Source organism: Phyllostomus discolor, chromosome 4 (assembly GCF_004126475.2).
Source record: "Phyllostomus discolor isolate MPI-MPIP mPhyDis1 chromosome 4, mPhyDis1.pri.v3, whole genome shotgun sequence".
NCBI classification, from domain to species: Eukaryota; Metazoa; Chordata; class Mammalia; order Chiroptera; family Phyllostomidae; genus Phyllostomus; species Phyllostomus discolor.
Genome location: NC_040906.2, coordinates 170,953,346 through 170,977,560, shown reverse-complemented (window position 1 = coordinate 170,977,560; position 24,215 = coordinate 170,953,346). Strand labels below are relative to the sequence as shown.

At 36.8% G+C, this 24,215-nt stretch overlaps 1 protein-coding gene across 5 annotated transcripts in view; it reads left to right on the top strand.

The window, feature by feature from the left end:
- HS3ST5 (heparan sulfate-glucosamine 3-sulfotransferase 5) overlaps window positions 1-24,215 on the top strand; it is a 257,392-nt gene that overhangs the window by 143,220 nt on the left and 89,957 nt on the right. For 4 of the 5 annotated variants that reach the window (XM_028509961.2, XM_036024595.1, XM_036024597.1 and 1 more), the window contains one exon: window positions 14,931-15,043. The gene's annotated coding sequence lies outside the window, so the exon portion shown is untranslated. The remainder of the gene's footprint in view (window positions 1-14,930; window positions 15,044-24,215) is intronic. The other variant, XM_036024598.1, reaches the window with a different exon arrangement.

The following is a 24,215-nucleotide window of genomic DNA, read 5'->3' as shown; positions in this document are numbered from 1 at the left end:
TAATTATGAGTGAGGATCTGTGCAAAAAGAGACACAATTATGATATACTGCACGACTCATCAGAGAATGTCACTACATAATAATAATACACTGATAATGTCATAACCACCACCACTGATCTAACTGTATGGGGAGAATGGGATGATAACAAGTGTTTGTGTAGTAAGGGTAGTAGGGGAGTGAGAAAACTAAAGCCTTCCAAGCGGAAAATCGATATTCAATGCCTAAAACAGAAAATTCAAGGAAAAGTGATATAAGCATAATATTTTCAAAGATAGTAAAAAATACCAATATATCCAGCTAGAGGAATAGAAAATAGTTGCTTTCAGAGAGCTGAAAATGGTGTTGGAATGAGCAGGGTGCTGCTGTTTTCCCTAATAACCCCATAGAACTCTCTTTTTAAGATATGTTCATTTGTTTCCTTGAAAAAGATAGAGAGCAAATTTTTTAAAAAATCTAGCCTAGTATTAGTAGTCTTGGAGTTTACACCTTTAAAGAGACAGGTAGACATGATACATCAGTATGTAACTAACATATACATAGGTATGTAACCACCAATTGTACTAAATTCTACAGCAGAAATTTCCTGTTTAAAGCCAGGAAATGTGGCTTGGTATATCAAAGGAATCAAGTAAATCATTCCAGAGAGAGTGGCATATTGGCACCTTATAGGGTGAATGTCAACCACAGTAGTTGGTGAAAGACTGTTACAAGTAATAAACTTCAAAAAAGAGTAAGAAACAATCAAATGTGGCTTCTGTTGAGCTGGATACCACCTGGAACATTCTGCTTAACAATGACAAGGTTAGCCACTGTGACTATGTGAAGGATAATGTTGTCTGTTCATGGAGAACCATTCTATTGGCTCTAGAAATAGGAATAACCACCTGGAGTCACAGAGTGGGAGAAACTGTAAGGACTTCAGATCTTATCCACTCTTTAACCTCTTTTTTGCAGTCGGGAAAACTCAGGAGGTTTACTAGTCTGCCCAGAGTCTCAGAGCTATTTGTATTCAATGCCGGAGCTAAAGCAAGAACGCAGATCTCCAGTTCCTTACCTAGAACTCTTCTCTATAGTTATAGAGAAATATATAGTTTGGTGTTTTTTAGAGAAACTGAAATTAAACTGATTATCACAGTGTTGCCCAAGGACAGAAAACTTTCTTTTCTTTAGTCAATGAAAGAAAACATTGCAAAGAAATACTGTTTCTACTTGAATTTTGCATTATTGTCTTGCATTTAGTACCTGATAGCAACTTAGGGATGATCAATCTCTTCTTTATAAAATAAATAATTTATATTTACATTCATAAGTAACTATGTGAAAATCCAGTAGTGATAGCTTGTTAAAATATTTCCAAGAAGTGCATACAAACACTGCAATGTGTATGACTTGCACACACTCTCATTCTGTTTTAAATAATGGCTTTGCATTTACTAAGAATACTTATATTTTAATAATTTTAATTATATGTTTAAAAACCCACTGTTCTATCTTCAAATGTAATGTGTTAATGAAACATAAAGAAATATCTCTCTTCCAGGGGAACTTTACAATTCAAGACGTCATGCACACATCACACACATATGCAAAATCAGATTTCCCTATGAAAGAATGTTCAAGGAGGTCTATTTTTGCCAAAATAAGAAAGCTCCCTTAAAAATGTCCACACTGTTGCATCAGGTCTCTTTGACATTTTAGTCATGTCTACCATGGTCAAATCTACAACAGCATTTTGAATTTTTGGTGAGGGCCATGGCCATGCACCAGTACTCAGCTGCAAGATCCACTGTCATCCCAACAGAAGCTTGGTGCAAGTTTAGAGAAGGAACAAGGCTACTGTTGCTACAAAGAGACTTATAGGCTCCATTTTTATCCAGTAGTAAGGAAGCTTTGATTTCTGATTGTAGGATTCAGTTGGAAAGTTCCAAGAAACATTTTAAATATACCAAAGACTAACTTAAAGTTGTACTGACTCTATGGTCATTGTCCACTCAGAACAGGGATTCTCGAAGTTGCATGTAGGACAGTAACACAAAGATGTGATGTCCTACACAAAGATTGGAAACTATATTAGGCCACATGACACTTGTGATATGTCCCTGTGGGAATCAGGAGATATCTATGATTTTGTAGATTTAGTAAAAGAATAATGTTAAAGTTTATATTTCAAAAATTTCACCATGTCCTTTAGGTTACACAGATATAATGAGGGATAGCACTTAGGTAGGTGACCCCTGAGTCAGTATTTGCCCCCTGAATGCTAACTCTGCCCAAGGAATGGCCAGAGTGAAGGCTCTGCTAAGATCAAGAAACTCCCAAGAGATTATTGTTGGAAGGTCACATTAGCAGAATGACTTGGATTTGAACAGTTCTTCAAATCCAGTATACCTTGGACCAAGCTATCTATATTTAATATCTAAATGACTGAGGCCAAAGCATTGCAAGAACCAAAAAAGGTGAGAAAAGGAGTTATTCCTGCAAGTGTGACAGTGAGTCATGTGATTAAGAGCAGAAAAATGGAATGTATTTGTCTGTTTCTCTCCCAGATAATTTAGCTCAGAAGGACACCTGCTATTATTGAATTTTTGTCCTTTTTGAACTCATATTTTGAAGTTGTTGCTGCCAGTGTGACTGTACTTGGAGACAGGGCTTTAAGGAGGTAATTTAAGTTAAATGAGATCATAAGAGTGGGATTCCAATGCAGTAGGATTGGTGGCCTTATGAAAAGAAAAAGATGGAGCGGTCTCTCTGCATATTCACTCATCCAGGAAAGGCCACATGAGCACACAGTCAGAAGGCAGGCATCTGCAAGCCAAGAAGGGAAGTCTTACCAGAACCTGGCTGTGCTGACACCATGACCTTGGGCCTATAACATCCAGAACTGTGAGAAAATAAATTCCTGTTGTTTAAGCCAACAATCCATGGTATCTTGTTATGGCAGCCTGAGCTGCCTTAAACAGTACCACAAAAATGTTCTGGGAACATTGGAGCACTGAAATGAAGCTTGCATTAGGCTTAGTGCAAGATCCCAAGACCAGAGATGGAACAGTGTAGGTAAGACCAGGGTCCAGAATAAAGACAAGGGTGAGACTGTCTTTATTTGATGGAGAAAAGTCATCAACAGAGCAGCATCAAACCAGGATTTAGCATGGTAAAAAGCTTAAGCTTTGGACTTCACCTAGGTTAACTTTTTCTGTACTTTCTACACATTGTAAGCCTTTAAGTAAGTTACTCAACTACTTCATTCTAATTCTAGTACTTTACTACTATTTCTAAAATGGAGATAATGCAATTAGCACATAAGCCACTGTGAGGATTAAATAATTAGATATGAAATGACTAGTTTTTGGCACAGTGTCTGGCACATGCTAACATTTCAATGAATTTGTAATTAACTACAGGTAATAGCCAAAGTCAGAGAGCTTGGTGTCTGAACTGTCTACATTCATACCCCAAATATTTATTAAAATATACTCTCTGCCAGGCAATATTATGGGTGCTAGGGACAGAGCAAAGAGCAAAACAAAACAAAACAAGACAAAATAACCTCCCTTCACTGAGCTGACATTCTAGAGAGAGTTAATTATTCCAATGACAAAACCTAAAGTTGACAGGACCTTGAGTCCCCAGCCATGTCCCACCATCCTATAAGCCTTGCTCTGGGCAATTCACACAGCTCCTGGGAATGGCTAAATACAGTATATGAAAAAAAAAAAGACGAAGAAAATGTATGCTGTCAAATAGCTTGTCACATATACAGTAAATACCGTTCATTTCTCTTTCAAAAATGCATGAAGGACTGCTGTTTGACATGGCATTTTGTAAAAAGCTACTTATCCCCCTTGTTTGCTAAAAGCATTTCTTCTCCCTCATCTCTCCCCTCTGGAAAGACAGGGTTTAGATAGACAGCTTTCTCTGCCTGCAAGTACACCTCAGTCTACCCATTGTCCCGTCATGTTTTCTTTGCTTTCCCAACCCTTGTTTCTGAAACATTTCAGGCTGACAAAAAGGGGAAACCAGATTTTAAAACAAGTTGGGAAATTAAAGCCTTACAATGACAGGTTTCTGAAAGGTACCCCTGTCTGCTGCCAGCTCCTCTCCGCAGGGCTTGCGGAAGTCTGCCGGCACAGCCTGGCAGCCCCAGGGGCCGGGCAGCTGTGGGTGTGTGTCCTCCCTTTCCCCCGCACTGTTCATCTCTCCCTCTTGATCTGGAGGCAAGCTAGCGCATGCGGGCTCTTGCTGCACAAATAATTGCAAGCTAGATTTCTGTTTGTTTGGTGGCCATTTGCCATGTTATTTATGTTTGTCATTATTGTGTCACCCTATGCAGGGCTGATTGGTAAATAGATTTGGTTATGATTGATAAGCCATTTTTTTCACAGTTAAAACTCTTCTCCAAGACACATCTCTGCAGTGGTAGAGTGGTAAAACAGGTTCTTCTTTTGTAGCCTCAGAAATATGCCTTATTTTCTTTTATTATTTTAAGGCAACCTGAGTTCATATACATACAATTCAAAATCCAAACAGCTAAGGGAAGCTGTTTGGAATGAGTGGCCTATCATGGTGTGCTTAAATATAAGACAGGACAAAAATAAGAGTAAGTGTTTCTGCAGAACTTCAGTGAATGCATAATTGGGATAAATAAATAACCACTAGAAACAAGGCTGAAAGAAAATTCAACTTATTCCAAATCTTTTTTCTTATTTATAAAAGTTTGGTTTTCCTTCCTTCTTTCCATATAAATACATAAAATTATTCTTATTGCAGTAAATTTCCTTCTTTTGCTTTATCATATGGATCATGGAAAATATGATTTTACATTTGGTTGCTCTTCATACACAGTTAAAAACTAAGAGTGTCAAATGAATACAGGGTGGGGCAAAAGTAGCTTTACAGTTATTCATATGAACATAATAATATTCATATTATTCATATAATAATTAACAAATAATAATACAAGAATAAACTCTATGTTTGTATACTCAAACCTGTAAACTTACTTGTGCATATAAATAACAAATAAACTCTTACAAAGAGAAATTCTTCTTTTATAACTAGAACACCTCTCCCAGGACTAAGTCTTTGTTAGTAAGATAAATTCTGGAAATAGACTTCAGAGTAAAGACCTCAGTGTTTGTTTCTATTCTTGCGGAAACAAATAAAACGCTGACAGAGTGCTATAATGTGCCATCGTTGTTTAGAAATAAGGTACCTTCCAGAGTGTTCTTTATTGCCTTTTGAGGGTTGGATACTGCTGTCCTTAGCCGCACTACCAGAGAACATGTAGCTTCACAAAACAGCAATGGCACCGTTAGAGCCATTTGAGCCCTGCCTGAATGCTACAAGTGCTCTATTAAAATGTCAAACGTTTGGGAATATTGGAGGCATTATAATACCGTGTAATTATGTTCACTTAGGTTTGAGTCTTTATAGATGGGATTTAAAGGAGTAGAAGAATATGTTTTCCATCGTCCTTCATACCTTCTTATTGTCTATAAAGTTGCAACCCCACATCAAAAGCTATCTCAAGTGCTATTCCTTTAGATAATAAGTGGGATCATTGTTTTGATCCACACTTGCTTCATTGAATCTGGATGTTAAAATGTCTAATACTTCACATGCAAACTACAGTAGCATTGCCTTCCAGTTCTGAGGACAGAACAGGGAATGGGATAGGAAAATATCACATAACTTTCAAGTCCTGGTGAAAGGCTACTTAGTTGTGAGGGAAATGCAGATGTGTGGAGATGAGACATGACAAATGGAAAGGGAGTTTGTCACTAAATCACAGAGCAGAAGAAGGCTTTTAGAGCAGCATTCCCAGCTCTGGCTGCACAATAGAATCATCTTGGAGTGTTCCAGTTTCTGAGAGTGACTAACCTGTAAGTTAAGACCATAGAAAAGAATTGGTATGTAGGACATAAAAATAGATTTATAACCCAGCCTTTCTCTGTGCTTTTTAAAAAACCTTACATGTTCAACAGTCATACCTTTCTTTGTTTTGTTGGGATTTGCATGGGGTGAGGGTGTAGATTATCTGTCATTTACCCTGAGTAGGCATCCAGTAAATGCTTGGTTGCTAATCCGACTTCGTTTCCAGCTGCAGCCCTGTGGAGTGGAGTTGAATGGTGCCTATACCTGGGGGTAGGCGTGCATGTATATGTAATGCTCTGTGTGAATAAAAAGCAAGACTAGTTCTTTCAGAAATGTTCTTTCCATTATTATTAAAGATAAAAATAAAAAATGTAAGTTCCCACAAACGCTGCAAGCGACTTTTTCTTACAGTGTACCCTTTTACATTTTCAATAGCATTTGTTTGTCTTTCTTGAAAAAGTCCTCCATTCAAGGACCACATTGCAACCATAGATCATTTATGTATATTTGTAGATGATAGACATTTGAAATTACCGTGACAGGTGTCTTCACATTGTTTCTGCTGATCTGATAAAAAGTATATTGCCAAAGAGTGTGGAGGACTTGAATTCCTCAGAATAAATCTGAAGCACTCTTTCAAAATGAGAATTGCTACAAAGAAGCATTTTGGAAAGAGGTGGGGGTGAGGTGAACAGTTCTTCAGATGAAAATACAGTTCAGTAAAACAAATGTGTTTCTTTAATGGAGACTGTAAATACTGCGCTCTAACTGATGCAACATTGTCATGGTCCTTAGAATTGTTTTCTGCCACCATCTGCATACTGGCCCCAGGAAGCCCAGAAGAGAACCAGTGAAAACAACTCCATTCGTGCTCCTGGTGAACTATTTCAATATATTTCAAAATAAGAAATGAGAGTTTATTAAAGAGACAAAGAAATACTAAAGGCTGAAGACTAAAAAGTACAGAGAATCTCATTTATAGATGGTCCATCAGTGCCAGCATTAATGTGTAAAACCAGTCAGTGGCAGCTGTGTAAGTAATTTATGTGGGAGTAAAAATTGGTTTTATATTACTTTTGCTGTGGAAGATAACATTCCATAAGCATATCATATTTTTAATCTTGACTTAAGAAAAGTACTGCTATGGCAATATTTTAAATGAGTTACACTTATCGCTTTGCAAGGAGCTCCTTCTCTTCCTTGCATGTCCTTCCCCCCACATCCACTCTCCCCCACCCAACTCCATCCACCCTTCCCCTTAGCCAAAGGCGTTTGTGAAATATGGAAGCGGTTATGTCATGCTGTTATTTGGGGTATGCTTAATAAATGCCTCCTATATTTCAGAGGTGGTCTGAGGAGGTCAGCTAATGCAATTTCACTTTGATTACTTATTTGAATTTTGGATGCAAAGAACCCTGAACCAATTGCCTGAATTTGTCATAATCGTAATTTAGTTATCCACAGCTGCATTATTAGATTTAGGGTACCTTCAAGAGTATATTGATTATCACAGCTCTTGATTATCTAATAACAATATTCATAAGATGCCCTTTTCTCCAGCTCCATTTCCCTGACTCACTGAATGGGAAATTGTTTTATATTTTCTCCTCATCCAGTTGCAGCTTCCCTCTGAAAGTTAACAGATTACAATGACACAGCAATATAAAGCAAGACTGTAGGCCTCTTCGGATGTTATACACTTGTCTCCGTAAATTCTTCCTGCCCCCTTTCAATGTACCCTTGTTACTACCATTACTACCACGAGAAGTCTACATTATAAACTCAAATACAAACATGACATTTCAGAGCTTAACATGGGACAGTGGCTCCTATGGCACACTTTTAAAGAGAGAGGTAGTATGAGGAAGCTCTTGAACGAAAATATGAAACTTGTTCAGGCTAAATGAAATAATCAAGTGGGAACATTAACATGAACACATACCAAACCTAATAAGTTAATATGTTTTCAAAGCAGTTATATTTTACATTTTATATTATCATCTAAAGGAAAAAATTGATCATATAGAACTTTTCATTCAAATGATTTATTAATCTTTTTAGCAAAGTGTTTGAGAGCAGCCAAACTATTTCAAGAACTAGTCTAAGCAGTAGAGATTTACAGTAAATAAGACATACAAGGCCTTAGCCTTCATGGACCTTACAGTCTGTTGAGGATACAGGCAGGTAGAGAGGCAACAATGTCACTACATCGCAGGGTCTTGGACTGGAGAGAATGGGGTCCTACAGAATCTAGAGAAAGGACACCTAGGGGAGAGAATTATCAGAGAAATCTTCCTGAGGAAAGTGACACCCAAGCTGAGACCAAGAAAAAGGGAAGAAATTAGCCAGGCTGATTGGGATCGTGATCAAGGCAGAAGAGCAAGAGCCTAACATACTCAAGGAACTGGAGAAGTTCTGGATGAAAGACTGAACAAGGGCAGGGTGGAGTGAAGGCAGAGGAGACCGGAAAGCAATCAGGACCCTACTCATCATGCAGGGTCACCGCAGTCAGAGAGACACAGAATGAGAGTCAGTTTGTTGGCTGTGGTTTTCGAGATTTGCAGTAGGCAGGATGAAATGATCTAGTGCAGGGGTCCCCGGGTCCCAGACTGTGGACTGGTCTGGGCCTGTTAAGAACCGGGCTACACAGTAGGAGGTGACCTTGAATATAATTCACTTGAATCATCCCGAAACCATCCACCCCACCTGGTCCATGGAAAAATTGTCTTCCATGAAACTGGTCCCTGGTGCCAAAAAGGCTGGGGAATACTGATCTAGTAGGTAATGTGCACGTATAATTAAGAGGTAGCTGAATTTCTTAAGATTTCTTGGTTTTCTAGAAAAATTTTTGACTTTCCTGTTATATTTATAATTCACTGAATGATATATCTGTAGCTATCTTTCTCAACAAATTTCAGGATTACATATTTAAAATATTATCAGTGAAGTGGAATTTTCCTATTCTAATTATCTTTAATTTCTCTGCACATTTTTCAGCCAGAAATTGATATAATTGAAAACCTTGTGGCTTGCTCTATAGAAGCACAAAATAAAAAAATATAACAGTCTATAGCATTGCGAGTCAGTTCTGTGGAAGTTTAATTCCCCATGCTTGTCAAAAGTTGTTAAAACGTTGCTTGCCTTTTTTGAATATAAAATGTGGGCAGACCGTAGTAATATATCAAAAAATGACACTTTGTCAAAGAGGGCTTTCATGGGAGAATGTTCTGAATAAAATGTTTTCTTTTTAAAAGAGTCCGACCTGTTTAACATTCCAAAGAAAACACAAAAGAACACAAAATGCCTGAACTTACTGCCAGTCACAACAGTCAGTTTCATTTACCCTTTCATACACTTTTTTATATTCCAAAAATTGTTCCCCCAAAGGAATTATCAGTTCTATTCCATGATAACCCTGGTTTGAAGTAAAATAAAAGTAGTTCTGACCCTTCTCAAAATGGATTCCTTTCAGACTTACTAGCACTTCTAATAGTATGAAGATGATACAGCCAGCTCTGTCTACCGGTAGAGCCAGTGTAATTATACGTGAGGCAACAATTCCCTTATCTGGGAGGAACACTTGCTGCGGTTAACTGCATTTCAGTGTCTGGCAGATGAAATAAAGAATTAAAATCTCAAACTAGTTAGTTTCTCAGGTCTCCCTCACCCCCACCCAGTCATTTTAAAATCTTTTAGCCTAGAGGAAACGGTAGCCAGAAAAGCAGAGAAAACAGATGGTATTTGACGGCCTGAGCAAGATGAACGCAGCAGAGGCGCCGCCGGTACAGTTCCCTGCTTCTGGATCCTCGTCGTACCTCTCCATCAGGGCGACTCGGTGATGGTCCCAATCCTTCGGACCTCGTGAAGATGTCCAGTGTTAAGATAGTGACTGATTCTTGAAATATTCAACTTAAAATCCATCGATAATTGGCTTCGATCTCAATCTAATATCTAAATAGGAGGGATATCTGTATCTGTTACCTACATTCTTTGCAGAAAATGTGCCTGAGTAGAGCTCTTGAGTGGGAATATCTGTCATTCATTGTTTAGGGAACCAAGGAGCGAGCCTGAAAGAAACAGGAACAGATGGCATTTGAAGTCATTGAGATCCCGTATAGCTTCAAGGCATCCTGGTATGCTACATAATAGTACTAGTGTGAAGAGAAGAATATTCTACACAACTTCCTGGAATGTGTAAGCTGAACCTGACTTTATATAGCCTGCTCCGAATTAAAATTCCTGAAGTGTGGGTGGGGATACAGCAGGTTTGAGTCAGCAGGTCAGAGAATGTGAGGAATGGATTCCCCCAATTATAGGGGCTCATTATAGAGGAGAGGACCCGGGTTTTAATAAAATATTTGAAAATTCTGCACATATTAGTATGAGAGGATATTAATACTTGGGGCAATAGTTAAGCCGCCTTTTAATTAACTCCCACTGCTATGCAAGTGAGAAGTATTTCTTACGTGTGGTAGTGGTGCTAGTTGTAAGCATCTCAGATTTGAGAATGCCCTAGACCCCTGAGACGGAGAGCTCGGGACAGTGAGGAGCAGATCTAGGCAGTGAGGCTTTGCACTCTGTCTCCTTCACTTAACCATAATAATTATGTGACCCTGGGCAAGTGTCTCAGCCTGCCCAAGCCTCACTTTGTTCATCTGTAAAATGGGCCTAATAATACCACCTCATTCAGCATTTAGTTCATGCCCAATACATATTCAGTACCTAATAAATGGTAGCAATATCATTAATAAACAAATGTGCACAGAATAGCAGTTTTGCACACCAAGCACACCAAGGAATGTAGGATATTTATGGATGTAGTTTCTCACTGTACCAGGAAACCAACCCTGGGTGGCTGTGGAGCGTGTTTTAGAAGATTCTCATATTCTGTAGATCAGGAAAAACAGTTCTACATTACTAGCCATTCTCTCTTGGTTCCTGGTATACAGGTTATGTTGTTTGTTTAAATAGAAGTTAAATTCAGGACATTGCCTTGAAAACACTTTCTGATTACATTATTGCATTGATTCAAAGAAAGGGAGGTGCAGAGGCTTGTTGCACACGTGTGAAGCATTGGCTTAAACCACTAGCTCCTCTTGAATGTACTAAGAGAAAATTTTACTTATAAAATTTAGATCCCTTTAAAGCTTAAACAGTCATGTCTTTGATTATAGACTATTATTGCCTGGTAGGTTAAAGAATCTCTCATATGCATAGAGGAAGCATCAATGACATACGAGTACATTTGATTCTACTACATAATGGCCATGCCAGAGAGCCTGCAATCATACCTAGTATAAATGGCCTCTATGGACTCACAACTGTAACAAACAGGAGATGCAAACTGATTCTGAATTACTTCACTATTAAAGTTTCACAGCACTTTTTTGAGCTACTTTACAAATTAATTAATTTCAAAAGGGATGAGGCAGTAATATCAAGGTTTCACTAATTATGTTTAAATTAAATATAAGCATTTAAAATAATCATTCTAATATAAGAGTCAGGCAAATAATCACTAAAAGTAGACTTGGTAACTTGAGATTTATCATTTTGAAATCAGTCATATCTTCTTTTTAATGAGTTCTTTCCTCTATAAATAAAAGACAAAATGTATTTCTCTGAAGTGTTCCCTAGTAGAAGACAAACTTATCTTGGGTCAGGCTTGTCAATTTGATACTGAATCATTGCAAAACAATTCTGCTTCATTATGGTATTCTAGATGCACAACTATAATTACTATTTGTTAAACCATTTCTAACTTGACCTACTTTTTAGTCCTATAGACTCCTTTGAAACATCCTAATAATTAGAGTTTATTACTCACAAAGAAAATAGACTTATTTTGAAAAACAAAAGCTTTATGGAGGATGGAGGACTCTCTGAGGAAGAAAAATTTAAATAACTTTTTGATTTAATTTTTAATTAAAATAATTTATTACAACTTTAAGAACAATGAGGAATAAGACTTTGAATAGCTTAATTTAATAAATTGTAGATATACAAGGTCTGTCTGGAAAAAGTCCAGCCATTGGTAATATAACAAGAACAGTTTGCATTACATCGATGTAACCTGTCAGCCAAGGACAGTGGACTGGAATGCGCATGTGTGAACAATGACGATTTCACTGTACTAGTCAGTGGAGGTGGTAGATGCAATTGAGTGAGCATGGGTACTGTGTGGCTGTCACATTCAAAATGACTGAACAAATAGAGCAACAAATCTGCATCAAATTTTGAGTTAAGCTTGAACACTCCTCCACAGAAACTATTCTGATGATCAGAAGGCTGCAGCTATGAGCAACTGGTGATTGGCAGCTCATGCCAATAACGTGCCTGCTCATGCATCATGTCTCATGCAGTTTTTTGGTGAAACTTCAAATTACCCAGTGACTCAGCCCCCCTACAGCCCAGATTTGGAACCCTGTGACTTCTGCCTTTTCCCAAAACTAAAATCACCTTTCAAAGGGAAGAAATTTCAGACTGTTAATGAGATTCAGGAAAATACAACATGACAGCTGATGACAACTAGGAGAACTGTGTGAGGTCCCAAGGTGCCTACTTTGAAGGGGACTGAGGCATCATTGTCCTGTGTACAATGTTTGTTGTATTTTGTATCTTCTTCAATAAATGCCTCCATTTTTCATATTATGTGGCTGGATACCTTCCAGACAGACCTCATATACTCCAGACTTTATATTTGTAATAATACACAAATATATTGATGTAATCAAATTTGTATATATGTTTGTATATGTTTTAAAAATAATCACTGGCACCCTGGCCAGGTGGCTTCGTTTGAGCGGCATCCCATATACCAAAAGGCTGCAGGTTTGATTCCCGGTCAGAGTGCGTATGGGAGACAACCTATTGACGCTTTTGATGTTTCTCTCTCGTATCAATGTTTCTCTCTCTCTCTACCCCTCTCCCTTTTCTCTCTATCTCTCTATCTAAAATCAATAAATATATCATTGGATGAAGACTTTTTAAAATAATAATAAATAAAAATTTAAAATAACCATTGGCTAATTCTTATATTGGAATGTTACTCCTTTAACATGTACCCTGACACATGGCAGGTGCTTAATAAATATTGGTAAATTAAAAGAATAAAAATATTGATAAATTTTATGAAAAGTCTTTTAAAAGACTCTCTTTTAAAACCATTACTATATCTTACCTTCTACTTTAAGCTGCTCAACTATAATAACTAATAAAGCTGAAGTGCTTCTACTTACTAACTTGAAGGTGGTATGTTTTCCTATAGTCAACTGCTTTTCTGTGTCCTGGAATTAGTACAACTGTTAAGAATCTGAAAGTGAGCAGTGCCTTTCTGGCTAGAATAGTGCAATTTAAAGGCAAGATAGCTTGTTTTGTTCCTTGTATTAAATACCTGCAATTAGTTATTGTCACATTTTTCTTCTGTTGTAAAACTGAACTAATTAAAGGCACTTACCCTTAGGGGATGAATTCTATAATAAACGTTGAGTGTCCTCTTGAGTTTAGCATTTTAATTATTCATAATTATAATGATTTCTGTTTATTTGAGGACTTTAGAAATAATTTTAGTTTATAAAACAAATTCAGGAGCAGAGTAGTTGAGGTTTTGTTTATCTTATGTTGAGGTCAGCAGCCTGTGAACATGCCAAAAATTCTCACAAGCATTGGAGCCCATTTTCTGGCTTACAGGTGGGCACTATTGATGTGCTGTGTCCTGATACAACTGAAGGCACTCATTTCTACTTGTTCTCTAGAAGTATTTGGGCAATGTTGGGATTGTAAAGCAAAGAGTTGACAAGGATTCAAGTGGAAAAACTGGAAATAATGCAATACAGTTTGAATCAAAGAAGAGATGCAATAGATTTGATAGCTGGCTATTAACCAAATATATAAATTTTTAAAGTCTTTCCTTTTCTTGAAAGAAGGGGTGTGTGTGTGTGTGTGTGTGTGTGTGTGCTGTGCAACCTAAATGTATGTGCATGCAATGGATCCAAGCAAAAGATGGATATTCAAGATGGGTAATGTGGCCATTTTGGGCTAGAATAATTTTTATGTCCACTATATTCAAATATATATTAGTGAGAATAATGTATTAGAACAGGGTGCCTACAATCTATTTAGATGTCATATACATTCTTAATAATAGCTTGAAATAATGAAATCCCACCTTAAAAAAAAAGTCTGGCTCTTGCTGGTGTGTCTCAGTGAATAAGCGCCAGCCCCTGAACCAAAGGGTCACTGGTTCAATTACCAGTCAGAATACATACCTGGATTGCTGGCCAGGTCCCCAGTAGGGGTGCACAAGGGGCAACTACACATTGATGTTTCTCTCCTTCTCTTTCTCCCTCCCTTCCCTTCTGTCTATAAATACATAAACAAATAAATAAATAAATCTTTTAAAAATGTTTGGCATTGCAAATCTGTTTCATTGCAATTTGTTTCATTTTTCCCATGTTTTTCTTTTCTTTTTGTGCCTCTAATAAAATACTTTAGCTTTAGAGACAGTTATGTACTCTGCAGCTAGAGAATTACTCAGGTTGCTGGATAATCTATATTCAACTTAGGAAGAAACACAATTGTTTAATATATTCAAGTAATAGCAAAGGTAAAAATAATTGATATGGATAATATCATATGACTATAAAAAGGCCCCTCTGGGACACACAATATTAGCATTTTTAAGGAGAGTACCTCTAACCACTCTCACCTAAAAACCTCAGCAGAACCAAGGTTCTGCTACAAGAATATTATCTGAAAGACCATGTGGGTAGCTCTCAGTTTACAGTTCCTTCTCTGATGAAAGGGGATTAATAATTATAGAATCTGAGGTCTAACTCAAATGTGAGCTCTTGCTCTTCATCAGCAAATTGTTTAATAAAGAGACTGGAAGTACTATTTTTAAAAAGAAAAGAAATGCTCTGATCATCCACAATATATTTCTCCTTCCCAAAACAAAATTTTAACCACAGCTACTGAGGAGCAGAAGGAAAAAAATGAACAAAGAAAAAAAAACGTGGACTGGAAAATCACATTGACTCTGTTTCTACCTCCAGGTACTAACAAGAGGGAACAAGCCCCAAAGACAGGCCATAAGTGAGGAAAGGCCATGGAACAGCCACCAACCAGATAATCGTCGCTGGAACAATTGGGAAGTGTCTGAATGTAGGTATGTGTATGGAAAACCTTTGTGTGCTTGTGCATGTCATTACCAACTTTCCCCACTCCCATCCACGCTCTACACCTGCCGACTCATCAGCCTTTTGAAAGCACTTCTTGGTGTGCCCTGGCATCCATGCGCACATGCACTCAGCCACTCGGAAACCCCCAATGGCTCACCAACAGGAAGTCCTCCTTATTCTTCTGGGGTTTTAAAACATCCGACAAAACAACTTTAAACTGCCTCCAGTTCTCTAGTCTTAAGTGTTCCCATATAAAACCCACCCTCCCTATAGACATAGAGACATATTTCCTGAACACAGAAACTCCTTGTCTTTGCTGTCTCCACTGTCTGAAATAACTCCCAATTCCTCTTTGCTGGCTTTAGTTCTGGTTTCCCTCCAAGACCTAAGTCAAATTCCACCTACTCTATAGACCCTTGTTGCTTTCTCCACCCCTATATTTGCTTTTTTCCCAAACTTCTGTAGAATGTGTAGTTATACCCCTTCCCTGACATTTGACAACCTGATTCCAATATTGCTTTTCCTCTCTTTATGCATATGTCCTGTGTTCACAGTATAGCTGTTTATTTCTGGAAAGGCAGGACCTGCCACATTTTTGTATTCCAGGGTGGCGGTAAATGGACATATAATGAGCTGCTATGATGAAGTGAGGCAACAAAGGAAAGTGGAAAAAACACAGGCTCTGGAGCTGGGCTGCCTGCGTTTGATTCCCACTCTGCCAATTACTGGCTGTGTGCTCTTGGAAAGGCTTTTAAAAAAGAAAAAAACTTCTTAAAAAACTTTCTGCACCTTAACTTCCACATCTCTAAAATAAGAATAGTAATCCTGTCCATCTCCTTGAGTTGCTATAAAGTTTAAATGAGCTAATAAATTTTTAAAAGCTTAGCATAGTCTAATACATATAAAACACTCAAAAATCATTACCTGGTTATTACTGTATACACAGTAATGTTCCATCTCAATTTTCTCAGTAATGCTATAAAACAGCATCATCCCCATTCTTAAAACAGGAATCCTGTGGTCCTGCGAGGGTATGAATATTACTAGCAAGTGAATAAAATGTATTCAATTAACAAGAAAGAATGAACTATAAAATTTATGTTTTAAAATCATTTTATTCTATTGAAATTACTTTGAAGAATTTACCAAGAGCTCTGTTAAACTTGGCAGACCAGCCTTCTTGGAATCTCTTCTTTTTCTAGGAAATCAAGTCTTCTTCTTGTTGCTGCCAAAATTCCTTGGCTGCTGCTGCATCACTTGTGCATCTGTAGCCCTTAGCACTGTGCTGAGATGTAGTAGGTGATTGAGAAATCCTCAGTCAAGTTAAAATCTGTCACTTTCCTGATACATTAAATACACTCTACCCTTTGCCCACCACTGAATTACAGAGTAACTTCGAAATCCTCTGTAGACCTAAACAAACTACATTTAGGTCAGTATTGCCATAAAGTTTGGAAGAACTAACTTTTTTAATGCTTATCTTATTCTAGTGGAGTTTTTTTAACTTTGCAAACATCATTTCATTTAATCCTCAAAATCCCTGATGAAGTAGAAATTGTTATCTTTCATTCACAAACAAAAGAGCTAAAATTCAAAAAGTTTAACCAACATATTTAAAAATCACACAAAAAGAATTTCCAGTTCAAGTCTAATGCAAAGAACAAGAAATGATGAAGCAGGAATGGGGGTAGAGTGAGGCCCAGGTTCAGAGTCAGGAGGCAGATCCTCTTGACAATTACTTCAGGGGACTCACTTGTACCTTATGACCTCCTCATGCCTCAGGTTCCTTATCTCATATGATGTTATTATGAATATCAAAATATTTTATTTGTAAATGGCTTTGCAATTATCATTGATGTAATAAACATAAACTATAATTTTGGGTTGGCTAAATATAAACACTGAAACAGTTTAAGAAGTCTCCAAAAGGTTTGAAATCCCTAGCAGGTGATGGCGAGAAAAAGGTTGAAGTAGTGAGAGGGAGTGAAGACCAAAGACAAAGCAACACCATGCCTGTGGAGGAATTCTGGGAGCAGATCTAGAAAAGATTCCTCTAGCACCAGCGCCGATCCAAGGCTGTTTAGTTATTGGTTATCCTTATAATGCGTTGTATCATGTTTTATGATGTAGCTATAATGACTGTAATCAGTAAATGAAGGACTGGATATGTAGGATAAAACATTAGAAATCAGAACTGTTGCCTACGGACCCCAATACCTTGTATTAAGAATTGTTGTATGGCAAGCTGCTCATTTGAAGGATTAAGAGTAATGCTATCCTTAGATACAAAGTTCTAAACCACACGTGTACCTCCCAGAGCACCCGAAACCCCTATGGGCCTCAGTGGGATCCAGACTGCTGTTTCTTGAAACAATCTCTTCAAAAGTTTTCCAAAGAATTAATAGCACTTCATTGGTTGCTAATGTCTTGTTTGTTTTGACCTTGTAAATGTTGAAGGGAAGTAGGTGTATTTGATGAGTTAATAAGCATGTGCTTCACTTGCTATGATAGTTAAAAATAGTTCAGTCTCATAATACTGTAAGGTGCTTTCCATTTCTTAGCATTTAATTGCATTCCTACTGAATATAGATAATAATTAATCTCAGCCTATGGCCTAATGTATGTATTTGGAGTTTTAAAAGTTTTAATATAAGAATATGCCATATTCTTTCTTTTTCTTTGATTACATGGTAAGTTCCAGAAACCACCTGCCAGATTTGTTTTAACCTGAATGAGAACAGGCAACCTAACTGATATTTCATTCAGTATTCAAGAAATCAAAGAGAAATAAGAAGACACTTTCCTACGTGTCTTTTGTCAAAGCTTGCCTAGGAGGCCTCTGCTTCCAAGGCGCACTGCTGAGATGGGAGAATCTGTGATCGATTGCTCGATTTCACCTGACCAATTTTAACTGTCAAGTATTTTGAAAAATATACACTATGACAATAACCCATTTAACCTATTTTAACAGCCTCTTTAATATTTTAAGTTTATCATTATTGTTAATTATTGAGTTCCTTGAAGGCAGAATGTGTTGAAAAGATAATGACTGATATTATAATACAGCAACAAATGGCTAATTTGAGGAATATTTTTAGAGTGTATTCCTAAGTTATAAGGGCATCTTTTCAACTATGTCACTATACAAATATTATCTATAAGAATAATTTTTATAATGTCAAATTATGTTTTTCTGCAAAGTTGTGAAGTAGAATAGAGAAAAATCTTCCTACTTCTATTACTTCAAGTGTGTTAGTGAGCATGAGTTCTTCAGTTCATCATAGGATGGTACCTACCTGGGAGAAGACTCTTAAGAATCATAAAAGTATCTGCTATTCAGAGTGCCTGTTCTGTGCTGGGCCCTTTAAAATGGACATTCTTAGTCTTCGGAGTGACCCTGCAAGGAGACTTTATTTTCCCCAGATGCCCTCCTATACACTTGGGGTTCAGGTAGGTTAAGAAATAGTTTAGTAAACTAGTAAAATGGTAGTGCTCCAATTCACACCCGGAACTTTGAGACTCCTGTGTTCATGCTCTTTAACTGTTAGGGAAGCCAGATGCCTCCATAAAGGATGGGAAGTAAGGAGAAAAAAAATAAAAAATCCCAAACAAAAATAATAGTAACTGCTAACTATCTATTAATGCACCATGTACTGGGCCACATGCCCTAGGGACTTTATATCCCATATTCCAATATACAGCTCCATAGAGGTTTCTTCATCTCAGTTTTTCAAATGAATTGAATATTAATCTTCCCATCTGCCCACAAGAAACTTCAGGTTCCAAGACATGAAATTACTGACATACGATGGCATACCTGATAAGTAGCAGAACTGAGTTTCCAACTCAGGTCTTGTTGAGTTCCAAAACCCATGTTCTTTCTTAGGAATACTATAAGATAAAGTGTGAGTATATGTCTGATCTATAAAATACAGACTCTGGACTGCTGCAAGTTATCCTTTTTCTCTGAATTTATTCTTCAAGTGATTTCCGTTTTGTTTAGAAGTTGTTGAACTTTCTGTTAGTAAGGAACTTTCAGAAAATTAGTACTAATTCAACAAATATGCACCTGTTTGTATTTATTCTATCGGTACTCGAGTTTACATTAAAGTCAGATTTTAACATTATAACTCTCATGTACTCAGCTTATATTTTGTAATCAAGAATTTTACTAAGAACTTAAAAATTAAAACAGATTTATGAAACTCAGGAAAACTGCCTCACATACATAAATTGCCATTCTGAATGCCGCAAGTAACAAACACAACTGAATAGCTTTCATCCTACTCTTACAAGAAGCCTGGAACAGCAGTTTGCATTCATTCATTAAACAAGTGTTACTGATTGCCAGCTACTGCATAACTGTGCCAGGAAAATGGGCAGAGAATAAGACCACGAACACCCTGACCTCAAACAGCTTTATAAATTAATTAGGGAGAAAAGACATGGAAACCATTAAGCAACAAAAATTGAAGTTAAATAACTTTGCAACAGTGAAATAAATCATGTTTAACTTTTTAAAAAAGAGTGCTACAATGTCGTGGCTGGAGGAGCTGACTACCGGTTAAAGTAGTGAAAAAGGCCTCACAGAACAAGGCAACTGACTAGGCAGAGAGTGCGGCGGACAGCACAGGCCACACAGGCACTGAGGACAGACCTGGCCGGGCAGCAGATGCATTTGTCATCCTGAAGGCTCCTGCAGGGGAAGTGGGAAAGACAAGATTGGAAAAGGAGGTGAACCCAGATAGCCGGCGGCTCTGACTGTAGCTGAAGACTCTAACCTTTGGCCTCCAGGTGATGGGGAGTCATTGAAAATTTTTGAGCAGGGGAATAACATAATTAAAACAGTGCTTTAAAAAAGATAAATTTGGCAGGACTGGGCAGAATGAATTTGTGGGAAGAGCACAGGAGCAAAGAAACTACTGCAGTAATTCAGTTCCAAGGTGATGAGGTTCTGGGCGGAAGTCACAGTGAGACTAGGAGGAAGAAAGTACTAAGTGCGAGGGGGTGCAAAGAGAGACAAGAGGAGGTGGTGACTAGATGTGGGAGGAAAAGGCAAAATAAATTAACTTTAAACTCTTTGTGGGAGCTTTTATAGTTTCTAAATTTTGTCAAATTCATTGGACATCACACATAATGTTCATAGTCTAAGATGCCATTGGATTCAAGGAGAATATTGCTATTATTCAATGTGGCATTTCTTTTAGCCAAATTTACAGTGAAGCCCTGTTTTCCAAGAAATAATAAATATTACTATAAAAATTCCCAATAAAATATTTGTAGCTTTATGTTATAATAATAACTGCAGTTATAGGATGGCAAAATACTCAGAATACTTAGATGAGTGATGAAAATTCAGTTAAACAATGATGTTTCATTTGTTTCCAAAATTCCAGTTTATTGGTTTAGCTGTTGTTATATTTTCTACCAAACTGACTTTTAAAAACTGTTCATTGATTGTCTACAGTGGATCATTTTCACAAATATGTTGACATAATTCCCTAGCAGTTTAGGGTTTATTTGGTGCTTCCTCCCAATACTAATCTCATTGTCTTCAAAATGTCCTTGCATAATTATTTTATATTACAGATGGAAAAACTGAGCCATAAAGAAAGTTAATTAATGATTTATCCCAGGTAGTGTAAGAGCTGAAGAATCTATCTTTCCTATAGGTCCAGTGGACTTCATTGGTAAAATAAGACTAGAAAGAAATCAATATTCTTTTTGGTTGTTTAGGTTTAGTAAAAATACCCAGTGCCAAGCAAATGCAACCTTGTCTCGCACAACCTCTCACACACACATTCCATTGTATACTATTTTATATATATATATATAAATATATATACATACATATATATTATAGTATGATACATGTATAACTGATAATATATATCAGTTACTTCAAAAAGCAAGTGTCATTTTAATATTCCTTAGATGCTGTTTTTAATGCATCAAGTAAAATGTATTGCAACTTCTAGTATTAATTCATTCTTTACTTAGCATTGTTAAAAATATTTATGATCTGGTATAGAGCAAAACATATTGTTATCCATTTCCCCCCGCTTTTTGAAGAAAAGCATTCTTCAGCTGTTTTCTAGGGACAAATGTTGCCAAAGTTTGATAGTAATTTATGTTGTCAGTCCATTAAGTTGATTTTATGGCAGCCAACACAACTATTGTCTATTTCTGAGAAACCCAAGGATCACCCCAGGTCTCCGCGAAGGCCGTTTGATGCCTGCCCTCTCGTTTGGCTGACCTTGAGGGGAGTTGAGTTTAGTAATTTATGGCGAACACCACCTAGAAGACCTATTTGTAAGATTCACTGTCATTTAGTACTAAATGATCATTGCTGAGTCCAGACGATCTGAGCTCCTGACAGCACAATCCCATAAAAAATATTGCCTACCCACCCAGGTGTCCTTTCCAATTATCTGAAATAGAAATTAATACTTTTAAAAGCTGCTACTTTTTGAAAGGTTATTACAATTTATTCCAGCGGTTTCTTTTGCACATTATGATGAATTAGTTTACCGTGCCATTATTTTCCATGTCAGCTTTTTAGAAGATTGAACCATAATGTTGAAACACTGGTGGGAAAGGCAAACATACTATTTTACAGCTGAGTAATATATTTCTTTGAGAAAAAAGTGCTCAGTTTTTAATAACAGGTAATTTTATGTTTATGTTCCCTAATGCTGTTGTCAGGTATTATTTATTTCTGTTTGGTAAGAACTGGAGAACTTTCTTTTAAAATCTTAATGGTGGTTTAGACAGATTTTAGAGTCATAGTAAGAATATATTACTTAAAAGTAGAAAATATAAATTGTAAGTGTTTTTCCTTGAAAGCTAATATTTTAGCTTTCATTTACGTGAGGTTTTCTTGACACCAATTTAATATGTGATTACTTCCAGTGAAAGTAATACTCTTGTCTCATTTTTTTTTCTCTAAATTTAGTGGACCAGGTGGGCACAGTATTGTTTATATTTCTAAGGTCTTAATGACTTTGAAGTTTTGCTTTTATAAAACTTCTTTATCTTAAATGATTTGTTCCTTCAAAAATCATTTAGTGATATTCTATCATTTATAGGTATTTTGTAAATAATATTAGTTAACATTTTGATAGCGATTTATTCTTGTCATTGTTCTTCATTATATATCTACTAAATTAGTAAAGATGAATATGTAACTTCCTACTTACCAAGTATTTAAAAAACCTTTATATGAAAACAATTAATTAAGAAGTACTCTAGAGAGTACTCAGTGTCCTATACTTTTGTTCATATAGCAAATATTTTTGAATGTCTAATACACATTAAGCATTATAAAACCATGTGCAGTTGGGACACAGCCATAGCAACACTTTAGAAATTCAATCTTTTTATTTCTGTTCCAATTATTTTTATCCATAGTTTTTAAAAAATAGAACCCCACAGAATTCTGAATCTTGAGTAAGCTAGGCACAGAAGCAATTCAGTAAACTTTGAAAGTTTTACATTTGCTACCTCCAACCCAACAAATGCGTGCCAAAAGAAATACTGTTTTTGTTTTCTCATCAAACATTTGTTAGTTTCTTTAGCAAACATTTTCAATACTGAAGTATTTATTTCTGTCGATATTATTGAAACAAATGTTAGTTTTACCAAAATACGATTCGAAACATTCCATAAATTTTTTCCATTGTGCCAGAGAATTTTTGATAATGTATGAGGCTGATAATGAGAATGCCAAACTTTCTTCTTTTGGCTAGAAGTATAACACACTTTCAGAAAAAATGCACACATAGTAAGTGTGCAGTGCAATGGACTGGCACAGAGTTACCACACATACGTAACCAGTGCACGAATCAGAAAAGAGAAATCACAGCATCCCAACATACCCCCATCTCATTCCAGTTCATCACAGCCCACCCTCCATTCTCCTGCCTTATGACATCATAGATTAGGTTAGACTGTCTCTTGAAATGTACAAGATCATAATGAGATTATTACTTCTTTTGCTCAGCACAATGTTTTTGAGATTCATCCACAGGGTTGTATTCTGTTGTACTTTGTTGTCATCACTACATGGTATAATCCATTGTCTAAATATACGTACCATTTTTTACTTGCCCAGCCTGTTGATGATCACTGGATTAGTTTCAGTTTGGGGTTTTAGCAAAATATTTTTTGTATGAGCATTATATATACACACAAACACATACACAGGGTGGGGCAAAAGTAGGTTTACAGTTGTGAGTAGAGGAAACACAGTTTACTCTTGTATTATTATTAATTACTGTATTATTTTCCATATGAACAACTGTAAACCTACTTTTGCCCCATCCTGTATATCATAAACATATACATGCACACAATATTGTATATATACAATAAAAGCATATCTGCCAGTATATTTCCAGGAGTGGAATAGCTGAGCCTCAGGATTGCTACAGGTTTCACTTTTGCAAATACTACCAATGAGCTTTTTCTGAGTGCTTGTATTTTCTTATACTTACTAGTTATATTCCTTTAGACCTCAAGCTAAAAAATATTTGGGGAGAACTGGAGTAAATAAATTCTAGGTTTATTTCCGGCCTAGAATCCTGTAATTCAGTACTTGTCTACAGTGGAGAGTACTAGCATAGATTTCAACAAAGTGCAGATAATGAGAATCTGCTATTTGGTTTCCCATTATACTTCTCTATTTGCATTTGCCACTGAATTTGACTGTTAATGAACCTGCGCATTTATATCATTTACTAAATAATGAAATTACAGTATCTGATACAGAAGGGCTGGAGAGTTTTCTGATTTTCCCTATCATATTCTTCCATGAAACACTGAACATGTTTGCCAAGCTACTGGCAATAAGTAGCCAGATGCAAAACAGTCCTTCTCTTTAGCGTTCCTGGTCATCTTCACTAGAGTGGAGCAGGGACTGCATGTGTGCATCCTTTGGAGTATTTTATGCAAAACAGGCATTCAATACATTTTTGTTGGACACATTTATCCATTTGGTCGAATGATTTAGGGAGGGCAGCGCCTTGGGGATTGCATAGAATCTTGCCTCTGCCAGCTGACTTTGGCCAAGTTATTCATCTCCCTTAGCCTCATTTTCTTCATCTGTGATGCCGAGAAAACCGTCCCTGCTTCACAGATTCCTGTGAGGACAAAACAATG